The 18,847-nt window shown below is 42.8% G+C and overlaps 1 long non-coding RNA gene across 2 annotated transcripts in view; it reads left to right on the top strand.

Moving 5' to 3' along the window:
- Positions 1-11,720: 11,720 nt before the first annotated feature.
- Positions 11,721-18,847, top strand: part of LOC106985909 (uncharacterized) — a 51,095-nt gene continuing 43,968 nt past the window's right edge. The window contains exons 1-2 of one of the 2 annotated variants that reach the window (XR_008293546.1): positions 11,721-12,614; positions 14,283-14,462. This is a non-coding gene — a long non-coding RNA (uncharacterized LOC106985909). Of the gene's footprint in view, positions 12,615-13,211; positions 14,463-18,847 lie in introns of those variants that run through there. The other variant, XR_008293545.1, reaches the window with a different exon arrangement.

The following is an 18,847-nucleotide window of genomic DNA, read 5'->3' as shown; positions in this document are numbered from 1 at the left end:
TTTACTTATTTTGAGAGAGAGAGTGTGTGTATGAGTGGTGGAGGGGCAGAGAGAGAGGGAGAGAGAGAATCCCAAGCAGCCTCCACGCTTTCAGTACAGAGCCTCACATGGGGCTCAATCTCACCAACCGTGAGATCATGACCTGAGCCAAAATCAACTGATGAGGCGCCTAGGCACCCGCCTCTGATTGTTATTGTTATTTATTTATTTATTTATTTGTTTATTTATTTATCTATTTGAAGGATTTGTTTATTCTTGGGAGAGAGTGAGAGTGCAAGTGAGGAGGGGGCAGAGGGAGAGGGGGACAGAAGATCTGAAACAGGCTCTGTGTTGACAGCAGTGAGCCTGATATGGGCTGGAACTGGTGAGCAGTAAGATGATGACCAGTACTGAAGTTGGATCTCAACTGACTGAGCCACCCAGGAGTCCCTTTCTTTATTTTTAAAGTGTGAGTGAAAGTGGGGGAAAACCTGGATGAAATTAGGTAGGTTATTTTTTCTTTTTGACTTTTGCTTTTAAAGTAATTGTACTGATTTGTTTATTTGATCATGAAGGACAGAATATAAGTATGTAGGATACTTGATTTTTCTCCATTTCTCCTCTGGTGATGTCAGAGCAATTTGAACTGTTCATATATTCTAAGAAGAATGTTGCTTAATGATGGGATATTAGGGGATCCCTGGGTGGTTCAGACGGTTGTGTATCTGACTTTTGATTTTGGCTCAGGAAATGATAGCAGGGTCATGGGATCGAGTCCTGCCTCGGACTCTGCACTGAGCCTGGAATATGCTTAAGATTCTCTCTCTCTCCCTACCCTTCACCCACTCTGTTTTCTCTCTCTCTAAAAAAAAAAAGAAAGAGGAGAGAAAGAGAGAGAGAGAGAGAGAGAGAGAGAGAGAGAGAGGAAGAAGGAGAGACTGAGACAAAGAAAAATAAAATGCCACTAACTAAAACTTGCTTTCTTCAGGGACCACAGTAATGCCAAAATGTTATATGTGACCACAGTGCCAGATCATGCACCTTTGCTGTTGACACAATGGGTAATTTGATTTTACTGGTTTTGGTACTAATCTTAAGAGATTGCTGTTTTACCTTTTTGGTTAATTTAGATCAAATTTCTGAGAAGATTAAGTACTACATGAAAGAAAATGCAAAACATGCAGAAAAAAAATACCCTTTTGTGAACAGCAGGTATAACCATCCCCCCACCCTTTTTTTCATTTTCATGATTTCACCTGGAATTGTGTTCACTCCTGGTTCACTGATTTTGCCATCTCCTCTTTCATCCTGATGTCCCATTTCATTCCATTTTATACCAGGCTAAATTCAAAGCAATTATCACATATGCAAAATACCACATTCTTTATTTCTGTAATGACTTACCCACCAGAGATAGGTTTTTATGTCAGCGTAATTAATATTTTTGAATTCTGAATCCTTTATTACATATTTGTATAGATCAGTGGAGCAAAGAAATGTGCTCAAGAAACTATGTGGCAAAATAAGCTTCCCTCTTACGAAGCACAAAGATGTAAGATAAAAATCCCTTCTTTGTCCTGGGCTCCTGGTTGGCTCAGTCGCTTAAACATCCAACTCTTGGTTTCAGCTCAGGTCATGGTCTCATGGTTCGTGAGTTTGAGCTCTGCATCAGGCTTCGTGCTGATGGTGGGGAGCCTGTTTGGGATTCTCTCCCTCTGTCTTTCTCTGCCCTTCCTCTGCTCACTCGCTCTGTCTCTCTCTCAAAAAATAAATTAAAAAAAAAGTGTTAAAATTGCTTCTTTGTCCTTTAAAAATGGAAGTAAAAGTAAGGAGTAAGTGTTCCTGATGACTATGTGTTTTGTTGAAGAGTAATGGTGAGACACTATAATGAGCGCACTAATGAATTTTTTAATGACATCATTCCAAGTGTACACGCTTCGTTGCAATCTGAGAGAAATCAGAATGTCAAGAATTGGGGCTTCCTGAGTGAGCATAATTTGATGTTTGTGCCCTTTTGGTCATTGGGTGAATTGAGCCGCTCAACCTTCCATGCTGTTCACTGCTGTTTCCAGCAGTAACACCACAGTACCTCTTTTATTTGGTAAGAGTTAGGCAGAATTTGTTTTCATAACCCTGGCTTAATTTTTATATCATTCAGGCAGATGATATATACAGTAAACCACTTGAAAAATCCCACCCATGCCTTGTAGGAAAGGACAGTGTGCTGTTCATGCTGGCGTTTACTGACATTATCCTAACTAAGCCATTCTTATTTTCATTTTTAATCTGTGATAAATTGCCATTTCCCATGATGTGTATTAGGAAACCCTTCTTTTAGTGTTGATTTCCAATGAATTGAGCCCTGACCTGTCCATAGTTGGTTGATTATCACATAGCCGAAGGCCTCATGGTGCCTTCTTCAAGGCTCCCCTGAGTCCCAATGGGTCATCACCTGTGCCATGTGGAAAACCCTGTTTCTGGTAAGGGACCTTATTTTAGCAAGCAGTGTAAGATGGTGGAGGAAGGCACGGAGGTATTTGTTTTTTCCACCCAGTCTATGCAAGTCGGAATAAACCTCCATCCCTTCTTTGCTCTCTATCAAATGCAGAACCTGATGCAGCTTCTGTGAGGAGCAAGAATTCAGTCCCTACTATGGCCACAGAGAAGGTCAAGGGGAATGATGTGACAATTTTCAGTTGTAACTCTCTCTCTGGAATCTTTTGTCTCTTTATACAGCACTCTCTCCTGGGGTTGTCTCTCGGTTGTGTGTTCTGACATATATCTATGGTGTCATTTACTTTACAAAGAGTAAAACTCTTTCCCCAGAGCCGACAGGCCTCTCTGTTCTTAGCTTGTTTGTCATCTTTGGTGGTACCTCCAGAAGCCATAAGTGTTCAGAGGCTGAGGACCACAGGGCAGCCACTGTGTGTTTGTGGAAGTAACATGAGGATGACATTGCACTCCACGCTTACGTCTCCTGGCCTGGCTCACTTCTTCCAGACCTCCTTTCATGGGAATATTCCTAAACACTGAAACAGTTTAATTGTTGTTATTTTACTCCTTTTCTGTACAGAGTTAGTCATTAACCTGGTTAGAACATTGGTTGTGAAACTCACTAACTGAAAAACACGAAAAGTCCTACTTTCTGCGATGTGCTTAGCAATTTTGAATGCTCTTAGTCAAAGGTTAATTTTTTCCAAATTTCATAATTCATCAGTTTTCCCATCTCTGGGAAATGTGCTTTTGCAGAGTCGCTGCAGCTGTTCATGTAGTAAACATATTATGAATTCCCAGGGAAGACATATTTGCAGAACACTGCAATGCTTGCAGTGAGGAAACCCTGCATTAATCCAGATGTTGTGGTCTTTTCCCAACTACCAGCTACCTCGCAGTAGCACCAATCCAGGTGGGAGTTGAGATAGACTTATGGTAGTAGTTTTTGGGGTGAGACTTATGATGTCTCGTATTCCTCCCAGTGTTTTCTTTATTTTTTCTTTTCTTTCTTTATTTTTTTTTGCAATGGCTGTTTATTTATTGAGCAGGAGAGAAAGAGAGATAGAACACAAGTGAGAGAGGGGCAGAGAGAGAGAGAGGGAGACACAGAATCCAAAGCAGTCTCCAGGCTCTGAGCTGTCAGCCCAGAACCTGATGAGAGGCTCAAACTCATAACCCATGAGATCATGACCTGAGCCGAAGTCAGACACTTACCCGACTGAGACACCCAGGTGCCCCTCATCCCACTGTTTTCTTAGTGACAGATGGGCAGGGCAGAGGTCGAAGACATGAAACCCTTTCCTCCCTCACCACCAAGGCGGGGTTTGTTGTAAGCATCGGGCTCTGTCCTGGACTTAAAGCCCATGCATTCTGCCCTTGAGCCACTGATGCCTGCAGGGCCCTCCTTCCTCCCAGGTTGTGGATGCAACCAGCCCTCCAGCAACTTTGGGGTCATGGCTGGGCCACCAAGGGTTCAAGGTCTGGTTGTCCAGATGCTTCCCAGGAGTGGCTTGGAACAACAAAGCTGCAGTACAGGTCAGCATGAGCAGCTTCTGTAAACAGGATTCACATACACTGCGATCAGGGCCTGGGCTAAAAGATGACAGGAGAGAGGAGGACACAGGACATGTGGTGCCATGCTGCATGGACAGGGCTGCATAGAGCAGAAGGACAAGGGCCTGGGGAAAGGCAGAGAAAGAGACAGGTAGGGAGAGAGACACTGAGTCAGTGATGGGGGAATTGGGCATGTCTGAAGGAGTGAGAGGAAGAAACACAGGGAGACAGGAGTAGAGAGAAGCAGTGACAAAGAGGAGGCAAGGAAGAAAGGATGGAGCTGGTCACAGTGTGTGGAGGGGACGATGGGCCATCCAGGAGGAGCTCTGTGATGATGCTCTTAGTGTTGGAGGCAGAAAGTGTAGGAACCCTGGGCATGACAGTTCCCTGAGTGCAAAGCTCCAACCTCACAGCGGCAACCTCTGTACAGGCCATTGCCCTTGAGAAGATGGGTGCCCCTCATTTTGCCTGGCGTGTTGGGGCCCTGTCTCCATATCAGTCATGGAGAGAAATGGCTTGAGGCAGAGTGTGCAGCTCATTAGCAAGTAAAGTCCAGAGTGTGCCCCATGGCACACTCCAATTGTAGCTGTTAACCTGGGAAATGAGGGAGAATCCCTCACATCTATTAAGCAGAGGAACAGGGAGAGAGAGTCAGTGTCCCCTTTTAGTCGGGTTCTATCTCGGCTAGACCAATAAGGTCCTCTTCTGGAGGTTCCGCCTGATATCTGCTGGGTTTTTGGGGCTTTCCCTGGTTGGGGCACTTATTCTTTCTAATGTCCTTTCCCCTTGCAGTAGGATCATTGACCCCTTGCTAAGGAGGTTCTCGGCCTCCCCTGTTGCTGCTGGGCATATTTATGGCCTTATAAGCCCCCTGTTGTGATCTCCCTGAGACCCTCTGATATCAACATATGTGGACCTGCATCTGGAGAGAACCTGCACCTGGCCGAGGGCGCAATCTAGCCATGGGGCCTTGTGGGGGAGGGTTGTCTGGCATGGAGGGGAGGAAAATGGGTGGCTGCAGTGGCAGCGCCCTGGCTGGGTGGCTGCAGCAGTGGCAGCAGTGGCAGCAGCCAGCCCGCTGGGGGAGGAGTTTCAAGGTCAGGGGAGGGGAGGGGAGCCTAAAGTGTCATGAAGAGGGGAACATTAGGGGAGCAGTCTGTCGCTTCTTTGGCTCCCTGGGTGAGTCTCCGGATAAAGCAGCTAAAACCTTTGCTTGGCTCTCCTTGCTCCATCCTGACTCCACAATTCTCCCGTGAGGCGGAGTCACAAAGACAGAGGGACAGGGTCGCCCTCTCCAATGAGGAGACCAGCCAGATGCCTGCCTGGCCATGTCCTGAAGGAACCCAGGTGACGCTCAGCCCCACAGGTCCCAGCCTTGTGACACATGATCAGAAACCACTCTGATATCACCACAGACCGAGTGCCATTCATTATGGAATCTCAGGCCCACTCAGTCTCCATGGGCCCCTAGGGACCCCAAGGGTACCTGTCTGTGGAGCCACAGAATCTTAGTAGGCAAGCTAGACAGAATCGCACATTCACATTCACATGCACACCATATGTTATTATATTCCCTACCAGAGAATCCCTACCTGTGAGGCTTCTGAAGTCTTGGGGAGTAAACAGGTCCCCCTTCCACTCTTGTGAGTGGCCCTGACTAGATTGGCCCCAGCCTTACCGGTTCTGACCCTCGGGTCCAGTACCTCACCAGCCAAGTCTCCTCGAGTCCGGTGGGAACGGCATCGAGGTGCTGGCCTGAATGGGATAGAGAAGGAGACTGCCGATATTTAGGCAGGTTGCTCACTCTACCTTGTGATCCCTCATTCCGTCACCACCTCGCTGTTCTCCGAAACTGGTGGGAACAATGAGCCAGCATGGTTGGGTTTCCTGCTCAGGGGACCAAATTTGTTACAGAACCAGGCTGGAACACTGGCGGAAAAACCAAGTGGCACTCAGAGATCTTGGAGGATTGGAGATTTATTTAACACCAGCGGGCTCAGAGGAGACCATATGTCTCCAAAGATCTGAGCCCCGAATGCGTGCAGGAAGGGTAATTTTTTGTTATCAGCCTCCATATTTGTGTGTGTGTGTGGGGGGGGTGGTTTTCAAATGTGCAGCAAACAAAGGAAGAAGAACCCGGATGAGGGGGTCTCTAAGCTAGAGACTAGAATTTGTTTTAGTCCAATCAGCCACCTTTAGTGTACTTTCTCCACTTCTCCAACAGAACTAGTTATGTGCAACATGATAGTGCATTGTTATTCTTACATCTACTGCTGATCTCTGGATTGTGGATTGTAAGTGAGCAGTTTAAAACACCACCGCCTTCTCTTACATGAAAAGAGAAGCCTCTGTCTTCACCTAGCCTTCCTCTGATTGTGAAGACATGGCAATTATTATTTGAAGGCACAATTATCTACCTATGAGTCTGATGGAAATTATTTCACACATCTTCATCTTAAAGCACTTTTCATAGAAAATATTACCCATATAGAGGCAGGAAATTCATAACAGATGTGTAGCTCCCTCTAGGTATGCATTCTGACCTTGTCACATTTGTGTCATCAAACACATTATTGACAACGTGAAAAATAAGCTCTCAACATCAAGATGGTGACATTAGAGGATATGGTGTAAAAGGAATTTCATGTGTTCTCAGTAGAAATAAATTTTAATGGTGGAGGAGAAAGTTAAATATTGTCAAATTTTATTGACATATAGTAGACACACCATGATGTATTAGTTTCAGGCGAATATCACAGTGATTCCGTGTGTATACAATATGCTCTCCATATACCTAGACAAGCGTTGCTATAATGTGAAAGCATGCAATATTTTCTTACAGGGTTGACTACATTCCATAATCTGTACATTGTATCCCAATGACATATTCATTTCATGGCTGGAAGCCTGTATCTCTTTCTCAAGGGTGTCAATTTTTTATTCAACCCAAGTATTTTCATGGTAAACACCACTGCCTGTGGTTCATTCAGCATGTGTCAATTTGCAGTCTGTATTTCTGGGAATGCTGTTTAAAGCATTACAAATTACATCACTATATCAGTAAATTCGGTTTCATTCCTCATTCAGTAAAAAGGAGAAGGAAAAGATTTCTTTGTGTCCCAGGTCCTGTCACTAAGACCCTTCCCAATCTGGAGGACAGTTTTAACTGGACCAGCTACACCCTCAGTATCTCCAGCTGAGCGGCCATGGCTTTGAACATTGCAGGAATTCCCACGGCGGCCAGCAGAGGGCGCGCACACAGCACGCCCATGGAGGGGCCTGTCCTCTGCAGGCTCAGCGATGGCCAGAGAAGGCGCCCATTAGGCTCTTCTGATCCAGGGTGCCTCAGAGCTGGAAAGGCTTCCTTGCTCCTGAGGACCCAGTGCCTCTGAGTGTGGGCAAAGAGCCAGAGCTGGGTTTCCAGCAGACTCGGCCCCCAGGCCTGGGGGAGACTCTGGAGGCTTCACAGCCACTTGGTGTCTCCTCAGTGGTGGGGCTGAGTACTGGGGAGGGGTGCTGGGCAGCTTCCAGGAAGCGCTGGATGGTCAGTGAGCAGCACAGTCCCTTGCATTCTCAGGGCTGTTCCGTGGTTTTTTCCTCATTTCCCCTGCCGTATGTGAACAAGATTTATTTCAGTCAAGGATCTGTGGATTCAGGGGGTCCCGCGATGCCACGTCAGAGAGGCTGGGGTTTTTTTTTGTTCCAGATTCAGGACTGTTTTGTGGGAGAAATTCGGAGAATTTGTGTCACAAATTCGGAGGAACAGGAGTCGCTTTCAGTTTGGAAGTAAAGACACCAAATGTTGACTCTCGGGACCTTCTAGAAGAATCAGCTGGGACCCACTCTCCGAGTCCTGCTGGAACCAGAGCCAGAGGTAAAAACACAATGTGCCCTCCACATCATACATGCTTTTATAATTTTCAGTGGGTACTTTTCCCCCAACAATGTTGTAGTCGCTGAAAACAACTGAAAACCTGGCAGGTACCTTGTGTCAGGCACCTCCCATTATTTGAATGTTCAATATTATTCCTGCGTCAGAATTTGTTACAGTTATCCTTTCTTGTCTTCGTTGGAAGGAATCTCATCAATAATATCTTTAAAACGCTAGTTACCTTATGTCTTTTTTCAGTTGAGATTTGGCATGGTTTCTAATTTCTCATGAACTCGTGAAAAACTGAAATACTTTTAAATTGACTGCAGTTTTTACTAAAAGCTGATTCACGGCATCCCTCTGAGACTGCTGCTGGTCAAAGAACTTACCAAGGCCACTTCTCAGTGTGGGAAAGATTGTACTAAGCAAGCATTGTGAATCAAGTTTAGAAGAAAAAGCCTGAGGATAGTGTGTCTTTATGAAAATTGATGCTTAGATCCCCTGTCTGATACATTTTCACTTTTTTTAAATGTTTCTTTTTTTGCCCATTTTCTCATTCAGAGATTCGTAGACCTGCTTCAGTTTTACATTCACCACCCACTTTATGCTGGTGGACTATTTTTTGAATACATTGTTAGATTCTGTTTGCCAAATCTTGGTTGAGGACATTTACAGCTATGTGCTTGAACGATATGGACCCGTAGTTTTGTTTTTTCGTGGTGTCTTTATCTGGTTTTGGTATCAGGGTAATGCTGAATTAATTTGGATATTTTCTTTCCTGTTCTATTTTCTGGAATAGTTTGACAAGTATAGGCATCAACTTTTCTTCAGATGTTTGACAGAATGTTCTTGTGAAGTCGTCCGGTCCTGGACTGTTGTCTGTTAGGTGATATTTGATTACTGAGTCTGTCTTCTTGCTAGTAAACCATCTGTTCAAATTTTCGATTTCATTCTGCTTCAGTTTTGGTAGGTTCCATGTTTCTAGGCATTGATCCATATAATCCGGTTTGTCCAGCTTGTTGGCATATAGTTTCTCATAATATTCGCTTACAATTGTTTGTATTTCTGTGGTGTTGGTTGTTCTCTGTCATTGTTATTTATATGCATCATTTCTGTTTTCTGATTAGTATGGCTAGGGCTTATCAATTTCAATGTTCTTTTCATTGAAGCAGTTCCTAATTTCATTTACCTTGTTCTACTGTAGTTTTAATTTCTATATCATTTATTTCTCCTCTGTTTTTAATTATTTTCTTCATTCTGCTGTTTGGGGGTTTTGTTTGTTGTCCTTTGTCTGGCTTTTATAGTTATAAGGTTATGGAGTTTACTTCAGGGTTTTTTGTTTTTTGTTTTTTCCTGAGGCAGACCTGTATTGCTATAAGCTTCCCTGTTAGAACCAGTTTTCTTGCTTTACAGAAGTTTGGATTGTTGTGTTTTCATTTTCATTTGTTTCCGTGTTATTTTGGTTTCATCTTTGATTTCTTGGTTGACCCATTGATTGTTTAGGAGCATGCTGTTTAACTTCCATGTTTTTGTGCCTTTTGCAGATTTTTTTTCTTGTTGGAGACTTCTACTTTCATAGCATTGTGGTCTGAAAAGACACATGGTATGACGTCGATTGGTTTGATTTTGTTTTGACTTGTTTTATGACCTAATATTTTATTGAGTGTGGGGAATTTTCCATGTGCACGTGAAAAGAAAGTGTATTGTGCTGTTTTAGGATGGAATGTCCTAAATATATCGGTTAAGTCCATCTGGTCTACTCTATCATTCAAAGTCACTACTTCCTTGTTGATTTTCTGATGGAATGATCTCTCCATTGATGTCATTGGAGTGTTAAAGTGCCCTACTATGATTGTATGACTATCAGTTCTTTACTTTTTACTTTAGGTTTTGACTGTTTTGTGTATTTGGATGCTCTCAGGTTGAGCGCATATATGTTTACAATTGTTCTTTTTTTTGGATTGTACCTTTTATTATTATTGTGTCCTTCATTGTCTCTTGTTACAGTTTTCTTTTTAAATCTATTTTTTCTGATCTAGGTATGGCTACTGCAGTTTTCTTTTGATACTTTAGTTCTATAGTTAGTCTCTTGTAGGTAGAAGATAGATGGGTCCTATATTTTATTCATTCTATCACTCAGTGCCTTTTGTTATGAAGAGAGTGCACAGGCATGGGATGGCAGGGTGGGGGAATGGGGGAAGATAGAAGGAAAGCAAGAGAGAATGAGAGTGAGAATGTATCTTAAGCAAATTCCAAGGTCAGTGCAGAGCTCATTTGGGACTCAATCCCATGATCCTGGGATCATAGCCTGAGCCCAAATCAAGAGTCGAAATCTCACACGATGGAGCCATCCAGGTGCCCCATCTGTCACCCAGTGCCTTTGATTTGAGCATGTATTCTGTTACCATTCAAAGTAATTGATAGCCATAGAGTTGTCCTTTTATTACTTGATGTTGGTTGTTTCTGAATCTGTCTGATCCTTTCTTCTCTTTTTCTTTTCTATGGTTTTCTGGGTTTATTTAGTAGTGCAGTTGAAATTGCTTGTCTTTATACTCTGCATATGTATTAGTGGTGTTTGATTTATGGTTATTATTAGGTTTGTACCTAACCACTTGTGCATATAGAAGTCTATATTAAGTTGATAGTTGTTTAAGTTTGAACCAGTTCTTTACTCCTCTCCTCCCCGTGTTGTAGATATGTAGTGTCATATTTCAAAACCTTTCATATCATGAATGCCTTGGCTGATGTTTTACAGATATATTCATTTTTATTGCTTTTGCGTTTTGCACTTTAAAACTGTTACTTTAGGTGTTTCTTTACCACTTAAAGAGTCCCCTTTAACATTTCTTGCAGGGGTGGTTTGTTGGTTGTGAACTCCCTGAGTATTTGTTTGGGAACCTCTTGATCTCTCCTTCCATCTGAATGATAGTGTTGTGCAATAACTCAAAATCACTTTGACATAGAGGGCAATCAGTGTGAAATTTGAAGAGCACACTGAACCATTACAAAACAGCTGTGGTTATTATATATTTAGAGATGGTGTCTAATCTGCCCCTTGGTCTGAATGCTTTCCCTGTCCACCCCGTCCCCTCCATGTTGTCCTTCCTAATATCCCCTAATACACTTGTCATAGTTGTGTTTCTGTGTCATCGTCTGCCTCCAGGAAAATCGACACTCATTCCCATCAAGTGTACACTTTGGGGTTCCTGTATATGCAGTTAACCGACAGGTAGAATGTATAGTATTGGTGGAAGAAGACAGATCATTCTTTGGGTTGTATTGCCTGGAAGGGACCAATAGTTCCATCTGAGGGGTTGGATACATCCTTTAGGGAGCTCTGGTGGTGGTTGTTCATCTGTAGATTGATGCTCATGAGCACATGGCACATGTGCTAGTTGATGAGGTTTGTGCTGATGAGCAGGGCAGGTATCTGACTCCAGGAAAGGGTCTCTTCTGATGGTGAGGAATGGATTTAGGAGACCAGTAAGGAGGCCCTGCATTAATTCAGCTCTTGCGCCCTTGTGCACCTTACCAGCTGCCCCCAATAGCACCAATCGAGGTGGCCTCCAAGGGGGCAAATGGTGCAATTTTTGTGGCGAGTCACATGGTGTCCCATAAAGCTCCCCCTGATGCCATATTGAGGCATGGGGAGGGCAGAGGTCCATGGTCTGAGATAGGTTCCTTTGACACCACCCAGGAGAGTTGGGTGTAAGCATAGAGCTCCTTCTACATCAACTAATCCAATCTACTTCAGGGACCCTGAACCCTGTGAGCCCTTTTTTCCTTTTAGCTTAGGGAAGCAGCCAACCCTCCAACATGTCCACATGCAGCCAGCATTGCTTTAGCAAATGTCCATATGGGCAGCTGCTGAATGGGGGATTCTCCTCCATTTTGACCAGGGCCTGGGACAAAACATGATGAGAGAGAGAGAGACAGGAGTTCCCTGTGCTCCTGGACAGGGCTGCATGCACAGATCAGATAGCCTGAAGCCTGGAGAGAGGTGGACAAAGAGGCAGGTAAGGAGAGAGAAACTGGATGAGTGATAGGGGAGTTGGGCAAGACCGAGAGAGTGAAAGGAAGAAACACAGAGAGGTGTGGTTAGAGAGAAACAGAGACAAAGAGGAAGTACAAGGAGAAAAGTGGAGACCTGGTCCAGGTACGTGGACGGGGTGAGATGGGCCAGGGGAGAGGGGATGTATGAAGTGTCTCTGAGTGCTGGGACAGAAAAGGCTGGTATCATGGGCATCATAGTTTCATGTCTCTAAGTCTCCAACATCCCTGAGGCCAAGCTCTGCAGAGGCCATTGCAATTGAAAAGATGGGTATCTGTCATTTCTCCTGGAATTGTGGGGCTCAGCATTATGTTCTGTCATGGAGAAGGATGTCTTCAGGGAGAGTGTGCTGCTCTTTGGCAGTTAAACTCCAGAGCCAGCCCTGTGGGGAGGTGTCCCAGGGTCATCTCCCTCACTGCCCCAGGCCCTGTTGGATTTCCCCCCTGCCCCCACCAGCTGGCGTTCCTCATGTTCTGAACCCAGGCAACAGGCATTGTGTTGCCCCAGGTTCTGCAGTCTGGACCTGGCAGAGGTGGACTGTCGATATTGATAAAAAAAAAAAAAAATTGACAGTAAGGTCCATATTCTCCCTCTGGAACGAGCAGTGTGCATCCAAATCGTGGGTTGCTATCCTCCTGTCCACAACCAATCTGAGGATTCCAGAAGGTAGGTGAACCCTTCAAAACACCATAGTCTTCTCTTACATCAAATTGAAAGACACTTTATGTCCCAGCTTTCTTTTAATTTTGAAGGGATGACAATTACTAATTGAAAGCATAATGGTCCTGTAGGAAATTGACCTACATGACTGATGGACATTATTTCATCCATCCATATCCCTAAAGCACATTTCATTGGAAATATTAGTCACGGATACATGTCGTAAATTCATAACAGATGTGTAGCTCCTTGTAAGTTGCATTCTGACCTTGTCACATATGTGTCATCAGATATTATTAGTGACTTTTCAGATAAGCTCCAAACATCAAGATGGTCATGTTAGAGAATCTGGTATAAATGGAATTTCACAGATTCTAAATTAGGAATGATTTTTCATTTTTAATGTTTCTTTTTTCCCTTTTTGGAGAGAGCCCGAGCTGGGGATGGGGGAGAGAGATGGAGATACTGAATCTGAGGCAGGTTCCAGGCTCTGAGGTGTCAGGACAGAGCCTGACGCAGGGCTCAAACTGAAGGATGGCAAGATCATGACCTGAGTGGAAGTCGGACGCTTAACCAAGTAAGCCACCCAAGCGCCCTAGGAATGATAGTTTATTGACAAAGAAAGAGAAATTAAAGATAGCGTAAAGGATGTCAACTTTTAATTGAAATATTCTTCACACATTTGTTGTATTAGTTTTAGGCATACATTGTAGTCCTTCCATATGTCTATAAATTATGTTGTACTTAAGCACAAGTGTAGCTATCTTGTGAAAGCATGCAACAGTATTATTACAGGATTGACTCTCCTCCATTGGCTGTTCCTTGTATCCCTAGGACTCATTCATTCCATAGCTGGAAGCTGGTATCTCTCTCTCAAAGGTGTCCATTCTTTATCTAACCTAAACACTTAGGTGGTAAACACCATTACCTCTTGTTCAGCATGTGTAAATTGGTGGTCTATTTTTCTGGGAACATTGCTTAAAGCATTACAAATGGTGTCATTACGTTAATAAATTTGGTTTCATTCTTCACTCACAAGAAAGGAGAAGGAAGAGATTTCTTTGTGCCCTAGGCCCTGTCACTAAGACCCTTCCCAGTGTAGAGAACAGGCTTAGTTGCCCAGAGCACCTTCGGTCCCTCAGCTGAGCCACCAGGGTCTTCAACATTGCAGGAATTCCCATGGTGGCCAGCAGAGAGAGCTCGAGCACCACAGACCCGGAGGGGAGGGTTCCTCTGCCTAGGCAGTGATGGCCAGCAGAGGCGCACCATCGGCTTTTTGACCCAGAGCACCTAGGAGCAGGAAGGGCTTCTATTGCTCCCAGAGGATGCAGGGCCTCTGCTGCTGCCTCAGGACAGAAAGCAGAGCTGCCTTTCCAGCGCGTTCTGCCACCCACCCCAGGGGAGACCTTGGGAGCTTTGCAGCAACTTGGCATCTCCTGAGTCCCAGAGAGTATCTGCCTTGTTGTACTGAGTGCTGAGGAGGGGATGCTGGGTGGCTTCCCTGGTCAAGCTGGTTGCTGAGCTGCACAGGCACTTGCATTTTCTGGGCTGTTCCCGTGTTTCATTCCTCCCCTTCCCGGACAGTATTTGAACAAGACGTATTTTACAAAAGAACTCATGGATTGCGGGGTCCCACGACATCACCTCATAGATGCAGCCGATGGTTTGTTCCAGATTCAGGCTTGTTTCCAGGAAGAAACCCTGACAGAAATTCAGAAGAACGGGAGCTGCATTCCGTTAGGACGTGAACACATGAAATGCTCGTCTCACGACCTTCTAGATGAATGAGCTGGGACCCAGTTTCTGAGTCCTGCTGGAACCAGAGACCGAGGTAAGGGCACAAACTGCCCCCATGTCATACATGCTTTTTAAAAAATTTCATGGTTAGTTTTCCAACCTAGTGAAGTGATTGAAAACTACAGAAAACCTGGTAGGTAGGTGTCATTAACCTTTTGTTATCTTTTAGTTTAAATTCCAGTGAGTGAAGACACAGTGTAATATTAGTTTCAGGGGTCCAATATAGAGCAACACTTCCACACGTCACCAGGTGCTCATCCCAGGTGCACTTCTTAATCCCCATCAGCTGTTTCACCCATTCCCTCACCTCGCTGTGGAAATCCTCCGTTTGTTTCCTAGTTAAGAGTCCGTTTGTCTCCTCCCCCCCACCTTTGTTTTGTTTTCTTGCCATGTGTTAGTGAAATCATTGGGTATTTGTCTTTCTCTGACAGGCTTTTTTCACCCAGCATAACATTCTGTCGCTTCTCCACCTCGTGGCACATGACAAGATTTCATGTTTTTACGGCTAAATAATATTACACTCCATATACTACATCTCAATTTATTTATCAGTTGATGGATGCTTGGGAAGTTTCTGTAATTTAGCTGTTGTAGAAAATACTGCTGTAAACATCACGGTGCATGTATCCCTTTGAAGAATTATTTTTGTATTCTTTGTGTAAATACCTCGTAGTGAAATTGTTGGATCGTAAGGTAGTTCCATTTCCATTTTTTTTTTTATGAATCTCCATGATGTTTTCCAGTGTGGCCGCACCAGTTTGCATTCCTACCCACAGTGCAAGAGGGTTTCTCTTTCCCCACATCCTTGGCAACACTTGCTGTTTCATCCTTCATTGATTTTAGTCATTGTGACAGATGTGATGTGTTATCTCATTGTACTTTTGAATTGTATTTTCCTGAAGATCAGTATTGTTGAGCATCTTTTCATATGTCTCTTGGCCATGTGTATGTCTTCCTTGGGAAAATGTCCATTCATGTCTTCTGCCCATTTTAAATCGGATTTCTCCTTTTTTGGGTGCTGTATGACTTTATATGTTTTGGGCACTAACCCTTAATCAGATGTCGTTTGCAAATAGTATTCTGTAGGTGTTTTAGTTTTGTTGATTATTTCCTTGGTGACAGAAGCTTTTTATTTTTACGAAGTCCCATTATTTTTGCTTGAGTTTCCCTTAACTCAGGAGATATATCTACAAAGATGTTTGTACAGCCAATGTCAAATAAGATACTGCCTGTGTTAATTATCCTCTGGGATTTTTATGGTTTCAGGTTTCACACATAGGTCTTTATCCATGTTGGATTTATTTTTGTGTATGTTGTAAGAAGGTGGCGTTGTTGGTCTTGTTTTGTTTTGCAGGTTGCTGTCTAGTTTTTCCAAAACCGTATGTTGAGGAGATTTTTTTTAAGTTTATGTATCTATTTTTGAGAGACAGAATGCAGAAGAGGGGCAGAGAGAAATGGGGAGAGAGAATCCCACACATGCTCTGCACTGCCCTGAGATCATGACCTGAGCTGAATCCACAGTCACACGCTTTGCAGCCACCCATGTGTCCCAAGACTATCTTTTTTTTTTTCCCATTGGATATACTTTCCTGCTTTGTTGAGAATTAATTAACCATATAGGTTTGAGTTCATTTCTGGGTTTCGGTTCTATTGATCTCTGCGTCTGTGTGGTGTTGTTGTTGTTGATGTTGATGTTGTTTTTGCCAGTACCATACTGTTCTGTTCAGTACAGCTTTTTAATATAACCTGAAGTCTGGAATTGTGATGCCTCCAGCTTTAGTTTTCTTCTTCAATTTTGTTTTTGCTGTTTGGAGTCTTTGTCGTTCCATACAAATTTGTGATTATTCAATGACAAATGTTTTTGTTAGTGTGATAGGGATTTCATTACATGTGTAGATTGTTTTGAGGAGTGTGGACATTTTAACAGTATTTTATGCTTCCCATCCATGAGGGTGAAATATATTTCCTTTTCTTTGTGTCTTCTTCCATTTCTTTCATCAGTATTTCATAGCCTTTAGAGTACAGGTCTTTCACCTCTTTGGTTAGGTTCATTCTAGGTATCTTGGGGTATTTGGTGCACCTGTCAATGGAATTGATCCCTTACTTTCTCTTTCTGTGAATTGATTACTCGTCTATAGAAATGCAATAGATTGATGTACATTGATTTCTGTATATTGTGACTTGTCGAATTCATATATCAATCCTAGCAATTTTCATTGGAGTCTTTCATGTTTTTTTTTATAGAGAGCATCATGTCATTTTCAAACTGCGAAAGTTCTACTTCTTCCTTGCCAATTTGGATGCCTCTTATCTCTTTTTTTTTTTCTGATTGCTGTGGCTAGGACTTCCTGTACTATGTGGAATAATAGTGGTGAGAGGGGTCATCCTTGTCTTGTCCCTGACCTTGGAGGAAAAACTTTCAATTTTTCCCCATTGAGGATGAGATGAGCTGTGGATTTTTCCTAGATGACCTTTATATGTGTAGGTAGGTTGAGTCCAAATCTACTTTACTGAGGTTTTTTATCATCAATGGATGTGACATTTTGTCAAATGGTTTTCCTGCATCTGCGGAAAGCATCATATTGTTCTTATCCTTTATTCTATTACTGTGGTGCATCATGTTGATTGATCTGTGAATGTGGAACCACCCTTGCAGGCCAGGAATATATCCCACTTGATTATGGTAAATGATTCTATTAATGTATTGTTGACTTTAATTTGAAGGTATTTTAATGAGAATTTCGGCATACATAGTCATCAGGCTATTGCTCTGCAGTTTTATTTAAAAATTTTTAAACATTTTTTTAAATGTTTATTTCTTTCTTTAGATAGAGTACATAAAAGTAAGGGAGGGGCAGAGAGACAGAGAGAGAAAGAATCCTGGTCATGCTCCACACTGTCAACGCAGGGTCCAATGTGGGACTTGAACCCATGCACTGCAAGATAATGTCCTAATCCAAAATTAAGAGTTGGACAGTAAACAGACCAAGCCACACAGGCGCCCCGGCAGTTTTCGGTTTTAGTGGAGGCTTTATCTGGTTTTGGTATCAGGGTAATGATGGCCTCGTAAGATGAATTTGTAAGTTTTCCTTCTTTTTTATCTTTTGTAATAATTCGAGGAGAATACATATTACCTCTTCCTTAAATGGATGGTAGAATTCATCAGTTAAACCATCTGGCCCCGAACTCTTGCTTTGGGGGGAGATTATTTTTTTCTTACTGATTTGATTTCTTTCTGTTTTCAGATTTATGTATCTTCCTGTTTCAGTTTTGGTAGTTTGTGTGTTTCTAGGAATTTGTCCATTTTTCTCAGAGTGTCCAATTTGTTGCATATAGTTGTTCATAATATTAACTTCTAACTGTATTTTTGTGGTGTGGACTGTTGTTTCTCCTTTCTTATTTGTGATTTTATTTATTTGAGTCCTTTCTCTCTTCTTTGTGAAAACTCTGCCTAGGAGGTTTTCATGTTGATTACTGTTATCAAGGAACCAGCCCATGGTTTCACTGGTTTGGTCTAGTGTCTTTTTGGTTTGTATATCCCTTATTTCTGCCTTAATCTCTATTTCCTTCCTTCTGCTGTTCTTCTCATTCCTTTAGTGGTAAGTTAGGAGTGTTTGAGGTTTTTCTTGCTCTTTAAGGTAGGCTTGTATTGCTGTATACTTCCATCTTAGATTGCTTTTGCCGCATTCCAAAGGTTTTTACCAGTGTATTTTCATTTTTATTTGTTTCAGTGTATTTTCTGATTGATTTCCTGTTTGACCCATTCATTTGGTAGCATGTTATTTAACCTCCCTTTATTTCTGGCCTTTCCCCCTTTGTGTGTGTGTGTGTGTGTGTGTGTGTGTGTGTGTGTGTGTGTGTGTGTGTGTGTATGAGTGTGGTTAACTTCAAGTTTCCTAGCTTTGTGGTCAGAAAAGATGCTTGGTCTGATCTCTGTCTTTGGGTACCTGTTGAGGCCTGATTTGTGACCTAGAATGTGATCATTTCTGGAGAATGCCCCATGTGCACTTGAAAAGAATGTGTACTCTGCCATTTTAGTATAGAGTGTTCTGAATATATCTGTTAAACACATCTGGTCCAGTGTGTCATTCAAAGCCATTGTTTCCTTGTTGATTTTCTGTTTACAGGTTTTGTCCATTGATGTGACTGATGTGTTAAAGTCCTCTATTATCGTTATATTATTATAAATTCCTTTATGGTTTTGTTAATTTCTTTTATATTGGTGATTGCATATGGGGTGCATCAAAATTTACAATCATGGGATCTTTTTGTTTGGTTGTCCCTTCTAGTATGAGATAGTGTCTATCTTCACCTCTCGTTACAGCTTTATTTATTTTTTTTAATTTAAGTCTTAGTTGACATAGAGTGTATTCTCTGTTTTGGGAGTAGAATCCAGTGATTCATCCCTTACATACAACACCCAGTACTCATCACAACAAGTG

The sequence above is a fragment of the Acinonyx jubatus genome, chromosome E2, assembly GCF_027475565.1.
Source record: "Acinonyx jubatus isolate Ajub_Pintada_27869175 chromosome E2, VMU_Ajub_asm_v1.0, whole genome shotgun sequence".
In the NCBI taxonomy this organism is placed as follows: Eukaryota; Metazoa; Chordata; class Mammalia; order Carnivora; family Felidae; genus Acinonyx; species Acinonyx jubatus.
This window is presented reverse-complemented; position numbering and strand designations above follow the sequence as displayed.